The 13,709-nt window shown below is 45.4% G+C and overlaps 1 protein-coding gene across 1 annotated transcript in view; it reads right to left on the bottom strand.

The window, feature by feature from the left end:
• The window catches only part of Smad1 (SMAD family member 1), a 60,603-nt gene extending 49,427 nt beyond the window's left edge, over nt 1–11,176 (bottom strand). Inside the window, exon 1 of the mRNA XM_021169555.3 lies at nt 10,921–11,176. The gene's annotated coding sequence lies outside the window, so the exon portion shown is untranslated. The remainder of the gene's footprint in view (nt 1–10,920) is intronic.
• Between the last annotated feature and the right edge of the window lie 2,533 nt (nt 11,177–13,709).

Raw genomic sequence — 13,709 nt, 5'->3', positions numbered from 1 at the left:
GGGACTCACAGACTGGAGTATGCAGTAGAAAGACAAACGTCAATAGCTCAGACACAGTAATGCCTCAAACAAGGTGGCAGGTGTGAACAGATTCCCAAAAAGCTGTCTGCAAATACACACACACACACACACACACACACACACACAGAGTTTCTCTCTCTTAAAATAAGAAAAGCCACTATATTTAATAAAATTAGCATCTCAACATTCATTCTTCCGGTCCAACTGAGCTGAAGATGTTTGAGTGACATGACCAGTGATACCGAGTCAGGGTCCCTCTTCCTAACCACTCGTCATCCTGAAGAGGCATAAAAGATGGGCAGGAGGGATAGCCACAGGCTGAACACAGAGCCTACAGGAGAGACACGCACGCTTCCCCCTCCACGTTGAAAATATTCTCGGGCCATTTAAAGGCGATGGTGAGAAGACAGATAAACTCTGTCTGGTGGCTACGCAGCACCCTTATACCTGACGCTGAGGCAAGACAGAATTTGAGTCAGTTGGGTCAGAATCCTGCCGATCACCAGCAGACCTCATCTGGGTAGTACATGAAGAGCCCCTGCAAAGTAACTGTTATCCACAACAGAAAACCAGGAGATTAAATCTGGATGCTTCTTTAACTTTAGAAGAGGTTTTATTACACAGGGGAACTTTTCTCACCAACTCTTCATAAACCAGTCCGTCTCAATAATCAAAGCCACATTCTAAGACATCACTGTTAACTCGTATAAATGAGAAACTGTCACTGTGAAATCTAATACTACAACACAGGCAGAAGGGCGGGGAAACCTATTTCCCAAGGTGCTAGGGAAGGCCAGTGTCTTCAAGGCTCACTAACTCTGCCAGCTGACAGAGCCACGCACATGCACAGGAGCCCTAACAGCACGAGAAACGTGAAATTCTAGAGAGGTCACCCTTGGCTCCGAGACCTGTCCTGGAGGAAACAGGCTACTGCGGAGGAAATGGGTGGCCTTTACATGTACCTCGAACCCCCACAACCCCCGCTTCCCTCCAGGTTCCCTGAAATGCTGGGCTCCTCTTCTTCACCGGAGAAGCCTAGTGTTGCCGGACAGACGCGTTCTGATCCACAGAGAGGAAGTAACTAAGGTCCAAACTAAGGTCCAAGAAAGCACAGCCCCCTCCCAGGGGTGAACTGCTGCAGGACACAGTTCTCGGCCTGTGTTTCCGTTGTGAACTGCTCACTCACAGTCCCCCAAGTTCTTCTCTTGGGCCGTTGCTTTCTGTTGCATCTGGAAGGTTCCCAGTGGTCACGGTAGTGCTGTTGAGACCTGCTGTGAGGCTGTCTGCATACTTGGTGCATACAGACCAACAGGACATTTGTCTTATCTAGAAAACGTCTCTTCTCTGGATCCGGCCCTTGGTGGCACATCTGGCAGTTACCGAGTGGTAAGGCCCTCAGACTGCCATTCGCCAGCTTTCCTTCAGATTACCACAGCGAGACTCCACCCCAGAATCTATCTGACTGAATTACTTGTTGTCAGAATGGGGGAAGATGAACATTACTGAATGATGTAAAAAGAAGAAACAGACAGAGGAGACAGTTATTTAATGCCAGTCCTGCGGTGGGAAGCCAATTGAAAGAAGCATCAATAAATTTATGAAATAAATTCAGAATGATAATTTTGAAAGGTTTTGAGCAATCTAAATAACGTATCTAGCTCATTAAAGGGATCGTCCCTCAGTTTACCACACCTCCTAAACACCTTCATCAGCAGCTGTCAGGAAAACGCTTTAGTACAAATTCCCAAACGTGGCTATTTCTGCCCTTCCTTCTCCAAAGATCTTCCGCATCCCATTAGACTCCTCCTCTTGCACTCCTCTTTCCAGACTGGACGAGATGCTGCCTTGTTAACATTCTCAGCTGTGAAACCGTTGATTTGTCTAAGCAGTTACCAAGGCTGAACTCTCATTCGATGGCTAGTTCTGTGCTGAGCCTTTCATGGCTCTGCACTTGCCCCTAAGGAGATGCCAACTCCTGCATCTTAACACTGTTTCAATATCTCTAAAGCGACACAGAGTTTTTCCTTGGTAGAACATGAAATCAGGCTTCAAACTAGATGAAACACAAAACCATTTCTCTTTCATGTCCATAGCAAATCTTGGGCTGTTCTACCATCTCCATTTTTCTGCTACTGGAGAAGAATCACAGGCTAATGGCAGTTTCTCCAAAGTTACAATGTGAGTGTTTTGGGGGCTTGATGGGGCACCATGTTAACACAGGTAACCAGCCCCCTGCAGGGCAGTGCAGGACGATCACCCCAAGCCCCTGTGCACTCTTTGGACGGTCACTCCAGGCCGGTGCGCACTCTGTGGTGGCACTTCCCTGGATAACCTGGTTCTTGCTCAGATAATACAGGGTCAGTATTTTGTCATCTGTGCTCCAGATCACAATCACACTCTTTGAAGATGTCCCTTCATCTCTGCACCCTCTCTATATAGAGTCTCATTAAAAAAGAAGGGTCTAGTAGGAGTTTAAGAATCTATTCCCCATTTCCTAATACACTCATTCTCTGCATAATTACATTAATAATACTTAAATATGCTTTCCCCCTTTAACCTAAGTAGCAGGCACGCCTCCTCTCTGAGCCTACTCTGGACTCTACCCATGGACCCTTCCAAGGCTGCTGCTTTCTTACAGTTGCCTCTTTTGACTTCTTCAAATATTCTTCCTAATTCCTGTGTGTGGCCTTGGATAGAAAAGGTGAATACATGCTGCCTCCCTTTCTGGGCTTTCTGGGTACAGAGCAGGTAGCTCTGTGCAGAAGCAGCTTGCCCTGCACAGGACCCACCCATAGCTCTGAGTTTCCCATCTCTAACTTAACTGTGGACTTAACCAGGCATCCTAGTGGAAATCCATAGATCCACGCCAATGTTTCGCCCGCACAACCTTTCTCCCTCACTCTATGGAGTGGCTCCATCACATTTCCAGCCACTGCCGTCTGAAGCTTAAAGGTCATCTCTGACATCCCTTTTGTAATCCCACAGCCATGTAATGGCCACATCTTCATTGTTTGGTTTTTGTTCGTTTCCATTTTATCAAAGATTCATCATCACATAAAAGAAAGCTTTTTTAAAAACAAAATTAAAAAAAAAATGCAACATACCCCAACCCGATTCCAAATTCATGACCGAGCTTTCTCGGTGACTTCTTTTTGCTTCTGCGTTATAGCACATGGCAACCCCTCAACTGTCCATCTGAACTTCCACAAATCCCCCTTCCTCTCAGGCTCCGTCAGGAACGCCCACCAAGGTCAGCCGTGAATAAAGGCCATTCCTCAGCTGCACTGGCCACATTCCGAGCTTGACAGTCACCCGTGGCCACAGCTCTGGGTGGTACATGGCTGGCACTTACACCACTGCAGGATTTCCAGTGGACGGGGCTGCTGCAGGGCCATCCGCCCTTGCTTATCCACTGTGCTCCCTACGATGCAAGCCCCATGTACTTCTACCCCACCGGAGTCCCCAGACTGCTCTGTAATAATTCTTACAGTGTTACTGATCTTTTTTTGTGTTGTTTCATTTTTATGTGTCTTCTCACTAATTACTCTAACTGTTAAAAAAAAAATCATGGGTAATTGATGTACACATTTCCTATAATACTACACCAAAAAAAAAAAAATCATCACCAAGTAAGGGGTTTATATCCCTCTTCCACTAAAAAAATAAAAATAAATGTTTTCTTTCAATCCAAACAAATAAAGGAACTTGAATTTAACTAAATGAATGACTTAATTTAATGCCTAATTATAGTAGTTTAAGATAATTAGCTACTCTTTTTTTTTTTCTTCTGGTGTTTGAAACTGAAAGGAAAAATAGCTGTGCCCGTCTGAAGTGATTGTGCTCTGCAAGGGCACAGACAGACAAGGAGCAGGAAGGGACAGTTTGAATCAGCAGATCCTAAAACTTATGAAAAGGATAAATGAAAAGGATCTAGCACAGGCTCTCCTAAATTCAGGAAAACTGTAAATAAAACATTTAAAAACTCAGCATTACAACATGTTTCTGAATAAGCATGTAGATCCTCTTATATCGCTCCTTCCCAAATATGACCATAAACATTCGCTGACGCCCTGGACTAAGAAACATATGGATGTTTAGTTAACGCTGACGTGTGTTATGTGTGCCTTCTTTCGATTCAGGAGTATCTTTAATACTAAACAATACTACAGAGGAAGGAGAAGCCACCAACACCACGAATTCCCCACAGCACAGATGTGGGCTCTTCAAAGAGAAATGCAGGGATTCTTTTCAACTCTGGGAACCACACAGAAAAAGAGATGTAGGAGAATCAATAGAAAAGGATTCCTGGATCCTGACAGGCTCTGAGGCTTTCTCTTCCAGGGGTACTCCATTCTCAGATGCCAGTTTATAAGTTTATAATGAAAACTGCAAAGCTGAGCTGCTCCACCCTCCAAATACGGCAGTTCCCAGTTTGACTACATCCCCCAAAATGGATGTAGTCACTGATGTTTGAACCGTTCACGAGAAAGTGTCTTTTATGCAAATGAGAGCCCTGGCGCTCACGCTGCAGAGCTGGTTTGCGGACTGACTGTGCCCTATCTCAGTACACACCTAAATGATCGGTTTGGATCTGAAGTGGCTGCAGGAGAGTATCCTGCTTCCTGGTTTCATTTCTTCTCAAACTTAAAGGGGGCCATTGCACAGTTAAATAATTGCTGAAAATACTTCATGTGTTTTTGCTATACAACTCAGAACACTGACGGTCAAATTAGACTGAAGATGTCTACTACCCGATAATGGCAAAAGAAGGAATACAGCCTGAAAACAATAGACTTCAGAAGAGATGCTCTATGTTGCTAAACATAGCCCGTGATCTTGGTACCACAGAGAACACCAAGACACTTCACCAATCTCAACATCATTTTGACTTATATTTTCTCCACCCTTTTATAGTTAAATTACCCTTTCTCTTCCCATACGCTTCCAACTCTCTCCTACTACCCACCTAGCTCCTTCCCGACAGACCCCAAACTTCAGCTTTTAGTGCGGAATACAGTGGTCTAAAGAGTCGAAAGAAGACTTTCATGCACTGTTCAGTATGTCACAACTGTCTGACTTAATAATCTCAACTTTGTACAGCCTCAGATCACCCATTTCTAGTAAGATCCCATTGATTAAATCAGACATGGGGGGGTTTCTTTTTGATGTCTAGAATGAGAAAAAAATCAATTTTAAGCTGTAGAAAGCAAACATTTCTCTATGGTTGTCAGATTTAATTGCTACTTAGCTCAAACAATGTTAAGTATAAAAACAACACAATTATGCCAAAAGAAATTATTCTTTCTTCCCTTCCCCAAAAAATCCAGGATGTGCTCAGCTCAGTGCCTCAGGAACACTGAATGGAACAGAAAGAATAAATAGATAAAATAAAATAAATGGGCCCACAATACACAGAGGATCCAGATCTGGCTTTCTGTTTCCATCAGTTAGAGGGGAGACATTACACAAGCCAGGTAACCTCTCTTGGCCTCAGACTGGCCAACTCGGTAGGAACCAGTTGGATTAGACACTCTTGAAAGCAGTATTTAACAGTAAGCACCTTTAGTCTCTGCAGCTCTTGGCAAGACAGTCTCAAAATCAAACAGTGTACTTCGCCTGAAAGCACAGAGCCTTATGCACAAACTCACCAGTGCATAGCCACATCTCTGGATAGGAAGACAGGAGTATACAGGATGTAGGAGCCAGGTAGGTAGGTACTGAACCACACTTCCATCAGATTCTTAAACAGCTCTAATTCTTCCTCCAAAAGAGTTAAGAGCAACTGAACTGTGAGACTTTCTACAAAAGTTGACACCCATTCTTAAAAAAAAAACTCTCCAAGGAATTTTCGAGAACCTCTCTTATCTCTGGCTGCTCCGTTAGGGGAAGCAGAGGCATTCTGATAACAACCAGGTGACTGCAACCTTCTTCAGCAGCAGCATCTGTCAGCTTGGGGCCGATCACAGCAACACAAAGGGCAAGTGGAGGGAATTAATCAGAAAAGCAGAGATACAACTGCCCAGACTTGTAAACGCGCTGCTTTCCTGGCAAACTTGTCTTCAAATCATGTGCTGCTTAAATGGGGGGTGATGGGAGAAAGCACCCTCCAAAAACAGGATGGCAAGGAACCCATTTGTCTCAAGGCCTGAAAGTACAAGCAGACAGACATGTCCATACTGACAAAGCAAAGCCTTCCAAACCGAAGGACTCCAGATAGTGAACCTGAGGGTCTCCAGGTAGGAAAGGAAGACAGACAGACAGACAGACAGACAGACAATGAGTCCACGGTGTTCTTGGCACCCCTGCTGCACCATACAACTGGGCTGGAACATGCAGCATGCACGCTTTGCACTGTCCACACACGTCCTTATACCACACAGTAACTAAGGACAACACGTCAGCTCCGATCTGAGACTATCCTGTGTTATGAATTATAGAAAAAAAGCTACTATCTCTCTGTATCTATATGGCTGTAGTTTTACCATAGACACCAAATGTGTAACTCTTACAGAACTGCAGTGCCTTGGTACAGAAGAAGGTTGGTGAAGGTGCCTACTGCCACGCCTAATAACAACCCAAGCTTGATCCCCGGACCCAGGCAGTGAGGGAGAGAAGACGCCAGTGGGTTTTCTTTAACCCTCATGTGTCGGGCACCTGCCCTCTTCACAGACACAGACAAATGTTGGGGCTTTTTTTTTTTAACTTTATTTTTTTAAGTAACCGTTTCATTATAGGAAAGGAAGCTTCGTAGCGCTCCCCTACACCTCCCACAGCAGACACTAGTATCCTTGGCCTGGACTGTGGTAGAATGTTCGATCCTACAAATCGACAGTCGAGATGCTGGGCTTCAGTAAATGTTCATTGAGTTTGACTTGGGATAAGGTTAGAATTCCCAATAATTTCTAAAACAGCCCTAAACACACTTCTGTCATTTGACAGGACATATTTAGGTTGACAGGTGTCAGCACTGACGATCATGAAGTCAAAGTATCATCTATTGTGAAAATCTGAAGATTCCCTGTGTCCTGTGTGCCCAGCCAATTTTAATGTAAAATAAACAAACAGAATGTCCGTCTGATTAATTAGCACATTTATTTTCCTTTTTAGTAAGTGGTATGTGTATATATTTTGTATACTAAAGAATTATCTTTAAATAAATTTAAGATGTTTTTATCTTCAATTTGTTTAAGGAGGTTAGAGGCAACTTGTGGAAGTCTGTTCTCTCCTTCTACCATGTGAGTTCTGGAATCAAGTGCAGTCCATCAGCCTTACTGACACACTGAACCATCCTGCTGGCCTTTAATAATGGACATTTCTTTGTAACTAATTATCAGGAAGTATTTGGTTTGTAGACCTATTTCATAGACTTCGTATACTCAGGCCACAGAAAAATTTCTGGTGCATGAGAAAGTTTAAGAGGAAAATAGTTTACAAAGCAAACAAACAAAACAGAAAATAAATAATAAAACAGAGTTAGGACTGAGGCTCAGGGCTATCAGGTGGCTTGATTCACATTCCTGCTTAGACTGTAAATCCTAAGAACTTGCCAGCTGTGTGGCCTGAAGCAACACACAGGCACTCTGCCTCAGTTTCCTTACCTATAAGATGGGAATACCACTCTTCTGGAAGTTCCAGGGCTTAAATAAGTTATAACCACCATAAACAATGCCTGGCACACAGTAAAAACTCAGAAAGAGAGAAAAAAAACTACAATAATTTCTAGCTACCTAGTGCTCCAAATCATGGTCACAAAGGGCAAATAGGGTCTATTGAAAGCCAACTTCATTTTAACCATTGTCTTCAAGCAGCATTCCAAACTGAAGTTGTTGTTGTTGTTGCTGTTGTTGTTGTTTAGTTGGCTGGTTTTTGAGACAGGGTTTCTCTATGTAGCCCTGGCTACCAAACTGCCTTTCTAAAAAAAAAAAAAAGTATTTGTGCAGAGGAGTCCTAGGTCAACTCTCTAGATTCTAGAATCTAGGATTTTCTGTGAGAATAAAAACCATCACAGGCACATTCCATTCAACATGGTAGTGACTTATGACTACTTGAAATGTGGGCGGTGCAGGCAACACTGTATCTTAAATAAAGACTGAGCTACACAGTCAAGGCTACTTCTACTTAATAGACTGAGTGCCTAAATTACAAGAACTTAAGCAAAAGCGATGGTCTTTCTTTTCCGATTAAGTCGCTGTTAGGTTTTCAGTGGAAGCCTGGTGACTATAACCTGTTAAAGCAATAAATAACCTCCTCACTCACTTACCAGCACGGTGCAAGCTCAGGGCAGAAACAAAGAAGTGTGCCTTCCTTTGGTATCTCAGCGCATCCTGAAGGCCAAGTTAAATTCACACTGACGAACGCACACATTTCATACAAAGATCGGAACTGTGAAGGTCCCCATTACCACCCCAGAGCATCAGATGAAAAGCTACACCTTTAACAAGATGCAGCACCCCTCACCCCAGAAATCACAGTTCAGAACACTTTGCCCTCTTTTAACAACACAGAGGTTCTTCACCACCTCCCCTCTCCACCATAAACAAAATCCATGTAGTACCCATATCTGAAGTATAACGCCAGAGTCCTGCTTAGCTGCCCTAGAATACGGTTTAATTATGATGGCTGAACTAATAGGCTGACATCACAGACTTTTACAGGCTGACCCCATGTCATCCTGACGGATCATTTTGCACCAGTTCAGTGCTGTAAATCAATTTAAGATCTCAAGCAGGTTGAAAAGGCTGGTAATGATGCTCTCTCTGCCTCTCTGGAGACTCCGCATTACACACAACTCTACATTATTTATAAAGTCTCGGCGATGCCTCCATTAGCCCTGTAAGACCACACAAATGAGGTCTTTTATACACACACACACACACAACTTGGCCTTGATTATGTAGGCTACTGCAGCTTAAATATGCTCATCTAATTACATCAGAGCTTATTCTTCTTCCAATATACCACATTATTGCATTTTATCTTGAGCCCAGAATAGCTGGAAATCAAGATTAAAAACCGAAATTTAGTTTTTAACTAATGTGTGTAACTGGGGACCAAGATTTACTTCCTCTTAATGCTCACGTGAATTTACCAGAAAAGGAATTTAAATTCCAAAATGTACAAGAGTTTAGCATTTTTTAATTGCCAAAAGCAAAACAAAACCCAGCTCCTCCTCCAAAATGTCAAGACCACCATCTCTCCAAGGATACAGAACTAGAGGACACTGCAAAAGGGAGAGCGGATTTGATTACTACCTATGGCTGCAGGGGTCAAAACTAAATCAAGGACAAATCCCCATCCTCTGAAGAAACCTGATCATTCTGGAGCCTCTGGCATCCCCACCCCCAGAAAACCCATCTCCCGAGACCTTGGTTTACAGTTCCCTAGGAAATGCAGACTTCCACAGATGGCACTCCACCTTCAGAGAAATATCATCTAACTGAAAACGAGGAAAGCAGAGATGGAGAGGGCGAACCCAAAAGTCAGTCCAGTCTATTTAGGCCTGGCACCTACATCACAGTAACGCTGGTGCAAAACATCGTCGCACCAATTGAAAACACCCAGGCAGTGGACACTGCTGCCTCTGCCTTGACTCTTTGTGAATTGTTCCAGCACAGCTCATCAGCTTCCGGTACAACTTACAGTGGTAATCATAAACACGATGAAAAATGAACCTGGTCAGGGAACAGTTTTTCTCATTGTGCTGAGGTGTGGGCACATTATCCACCACAGGCCCTTAGAGAGAGATTGATGCTGTGAAGGGCATGCTGTGATTCTGCTCCAAAAACAGGAAGGCATTACATAAACCAAGCAACTCCTTTCAGTCCGTGCTTTGAAAACTTCAGATGTCACCCAGGAACCCAAGAGAGGGGGAAGAGGCCAGGGGTTGACAACAAGCATTCTACAACGATGCTCTCTTAGATGGCCGTGGCATAGGCGATTTTCAGTCGGAAAGCTCTTGGCTGGATTATTTTGTACCGTGCATTTGGAAAAACTGCATGTGCCTCCGAATAAACAAAAGCCGCGACTACCATACTGTCTGGATGTGGCCGGCGATGGTCCCTCCTGGCTCCTCAGAGCACCTCGGGGAGACGCTGGCCCCGCAGCATTCTCACGCAGTTCGCAAAGCGGCCGCACAGGCCCGCGCTCTCACGCCCACCGCCCCCACCCCGCGACAGAAACACTAACAAAGACGGTCTGGACGAGAACAGTTGTTCTCGGCGCTCGGAACGCGCAGTGAGGCAATCGAATCCGGTAAAGGGAAAGGAATGAGGCGACACTGGGCGACGCAGGGGGTGTAGGCGGAAGGGGGCGGGAGGGGAGGGGGGAGACGCGAGGCCGCCAGACCTTTGAATAAATCAGAGGGAACTACGCTACGAACTTTCCTTAACCTCGATCCCCAAATCAGGCTGTGTGGGGACCCACAGGGGCGCGCGCGTCCATCCAGGGAGACCCGAGCGGAGCGCAGCGCTGTCCCCGCGAGGGTCTGCAGGCCGGGGCGGGGACACAATGGGGCTGCGGCCCGATGCGGAACGGGGGTCCCCAGAGAACTGGACACGCCCGACAAAGACGCGGGGAGGCAGGGAGGTCTGGCGGCAGGTTCGCGGCCGCGAGGCGCCATCATGGGGGGGGGGGGGGACTGCGTCCCGGAGCTCGTCCCAGATTTCCTTCAGCGCGGGTCCCCGAGTCCTCCCGGATCCTCCCCGGAGCCCGTCCCAGATCGACCCCAGAGCCCGCCCAGAATCCCCTGGGAGCCTGTCCCTGACCCTCCCCCGGAGCCCGCCCGGGATGCCCCCCGGAGCCCGCCCAGGATCCCCCCCAGGAGCTGGTCCCTGTCCCGGTGCGCCCCGCGCGGCACAGGACAAGTCTGTCTCGAGTCGGCTCGTGTACGCTCGGCTTTACCGGCTCGGCGGCGCGCCCATCCGCAGGGACGCACGAGACCCGGCGCCGGGTCCCGCGCTCCGATCCGCTCCCGGCCGCCGTCCCCGCGCTCTGCTTAGCTCCCGGCCGCGGTCCCCGCGCCTCGGCCCCGGCCTCGCCTTGGTGCGCCCGCTCGCTCCCCGAGCCTGGATTGATCTGGTCGCGCTGGCGTCAGGCAGTCGGAACCGCCCAGCCTCCACAGCCCGCCTGCCAATACCCGGCGCACAACCCGCCTGCCGCTTGCCCTCGCTCACACGCGCACCGCGCGCGCCCGCTGCCGCTTAGGGATCCTCTCCAAATTCCCGGCCCGCGCCTTCCTCTGACTCTAGTCCCTGCCTAGCTGCCAGTCAAATTCCAAAGCCTGTGTTATTTTCTGAAAAGTTCTCGAACACGACCATCGAGCCCACTCAATGGTCCTAAAAACGCATTTTTAAAGGCCCTGCAATCACTGACTCAGTGATTTACCGGCCCTTCATGTAGCATGAGCCCCAAATTGGCTGACCTGACAACTACTAGTTAGATGCATTTATTTCCAGTTTGTACCCTTCCTGCGGCAAATGACAGAAACCATTTGTATGTTTGTTAAAAGGTCTCATAGCCCAGGATGACCTCGAACACGCTTTGAAGGGGGAAAGGCCTTGAACTTCTCTTCCTCCAGCCTCCACATCCTCAGTGCTGGGATTACAGGGCTGCACATATTTTTATTTATAAGGTTCTGGGAATCATCAAACCCATGGCCTTATGCATGCTGGACAAGAATTTTACAACTGAACTTTCTTGCTTTCTTGTTTGCCTGGAAATGAGATCTCTCTCTACAGACCAGGCTGGCTTTGGACTGGGAAATACCCTTTTAGTACTGTAAATTTTGGTGCGATCTTTTAGATGACAGTTTTGCCCCTATTCCCACCCATCCCCCCAAAAAACCCACAAAGCAAAAATACACACACACAACGGAACTCACATCTTACTGATCTGTTCAGACACCAAAAACACCTTCTTGAAACAATCAACTTTTTTTCTTGGTCAGTTTCTGGAAGTTGGCATGAAATCTTGAACACTTATCATAATGTTGAGTTATGTTCAGAGAAGAACTATTCTAGGAGTAAATGCCCCACAAACCAAAAAAAGAGAAAAATCATTGCCAGCAATATAAAGAAATACCAAAGGCCACTACAAATTAATGACACTCTCCAATTATTCCTGTACCTTTACATGCTTAGCACTCCACTTAAAATTCTTATTAATTATTTAAGTATTATATCTGCATTACATATTTAATTATTCAAAGGAAATGCAACAAATCCCATAAACCCATAAAATGCCATTTATAAATTATACATAAGAATATTCCTGCTAATTAAATTTCTTTCTTCATTAAACTATTTGAGCACTTACTGGTCAATTCTTGGATCTCATCTTATTTTCCTTAAAAGCAGCATTTGACATAGTTGGTTGCTCTCTGGTCCCTTGGGCAACAGTTGGAGTGAGCCTGGCTTAAAGCCATTCAGGGCCATTCCCCACCCCTCTTTAGCCCCTCTGTAGATGAAAAGAGTGAGGTATATCCACACATGGGAACATTATTCAGCCATAGAAAAGGAAAGAAGCACTTCCCCTGTCTCCCAGGGTGGAATGAGAGCCTCTGTCCCATCCTCAGCACAGAATAAACCGCGTGGGGTAGTGCTGGCCTATAATGCCCACCCTCTGGGCTGGAGCAAGGTCAGAAGTCCAAGGGCATCCTTGGATATATAGTAACTTCAAGGCCACCGTGGCCTCTGTGAGACCTGTCTCAAAAAACAAAATTAAACAACCAAATATTAGACATTCTGCCAAATGAACTTGCTTCCTTCATGCGAGATGTTCATAGTAGACAAAGCCATGGAACAGAATAGGAAAACCCGGGATTACAGTGTCGGGTGCAGGATTGAAAGGCCTAGGAGGGTCTCTAAAGGATTCCAAAATAAGATTAATAATAAAATCAAGTAGTTACACAACTGTGTGGATATAGCAAAAGTCATATGATTGTACATTTTGAATAGCTACATTCTATGATTGTAAATTTTATCCAAATAGTGCTTTTTTTTTTTTAAATTGCAGGCATCTAAAGGCAGTGCACGGTTCTTGTTTAAGTTCTGAAGGGAGGCCTGGAGGGATGCCTTAGGAGTTAAGAGCTGTCTGCTCTTCCAGAGGGTCCTGGGTTCAACTCCCAGCAACCACAGGACAGTTCATAACCATATCTCCAGTTCCAGGGCATCCAATATCCTCTTCTGGCCTCCAGGGCACCAGGCCAGACACACCAGGGAAGGCCTTGTTGAAACATGCATAATATAAGTGAAAACATGGAGACACATACCAGCAAAGCACCATACACATATAATAAAAATAAACAAAAAATCCTAGAGAGATATACAGTGGCATCATGCAACTGTTTATTAAAGTAATGTATAGCACCACAGATGGCCTTTCTTACTGTATGAGTAATGTCCCTAAATGATAGTTACTAATACTATGCACAGTATAAATTTTTATTTTACTCCATGCAGATTATTTCTTTAAATGGTAATAAAATTTTGGATACTCTTTCAAAAAGGGCATTTTTGAGACAGTTGTAAATTGTGATTAACCTCATTATTAAAGTCATTTTGTTTGTTAAAAAACAAAAACAAAAAAAAAAACAAAACAAAAATCACTGGCTTCCCACTTCTCTCAGAATAACCATCTTACCACATGGAGGCCATGCGCAATCTACCTTCTGTTTGCCATTCTCTCCCACC

This window comes from Mus caroli, unplaced genomic scaffold (genome assembly GCF_978045245.1).
Source record: "Mus caroli unplaced genomic scaffold, Mus_caroli_1 scaffold_10, whole genome shotgun sequence".
NCBI classification, from domain to species: Eukaryota; Metazoa; Chordata; class Mammalia; order Rodentia; family Muridae; genus Mus; species Mus caroli.
This window is presented reverse-complemented; position numbering and strand designations above follow the sequence as displayed.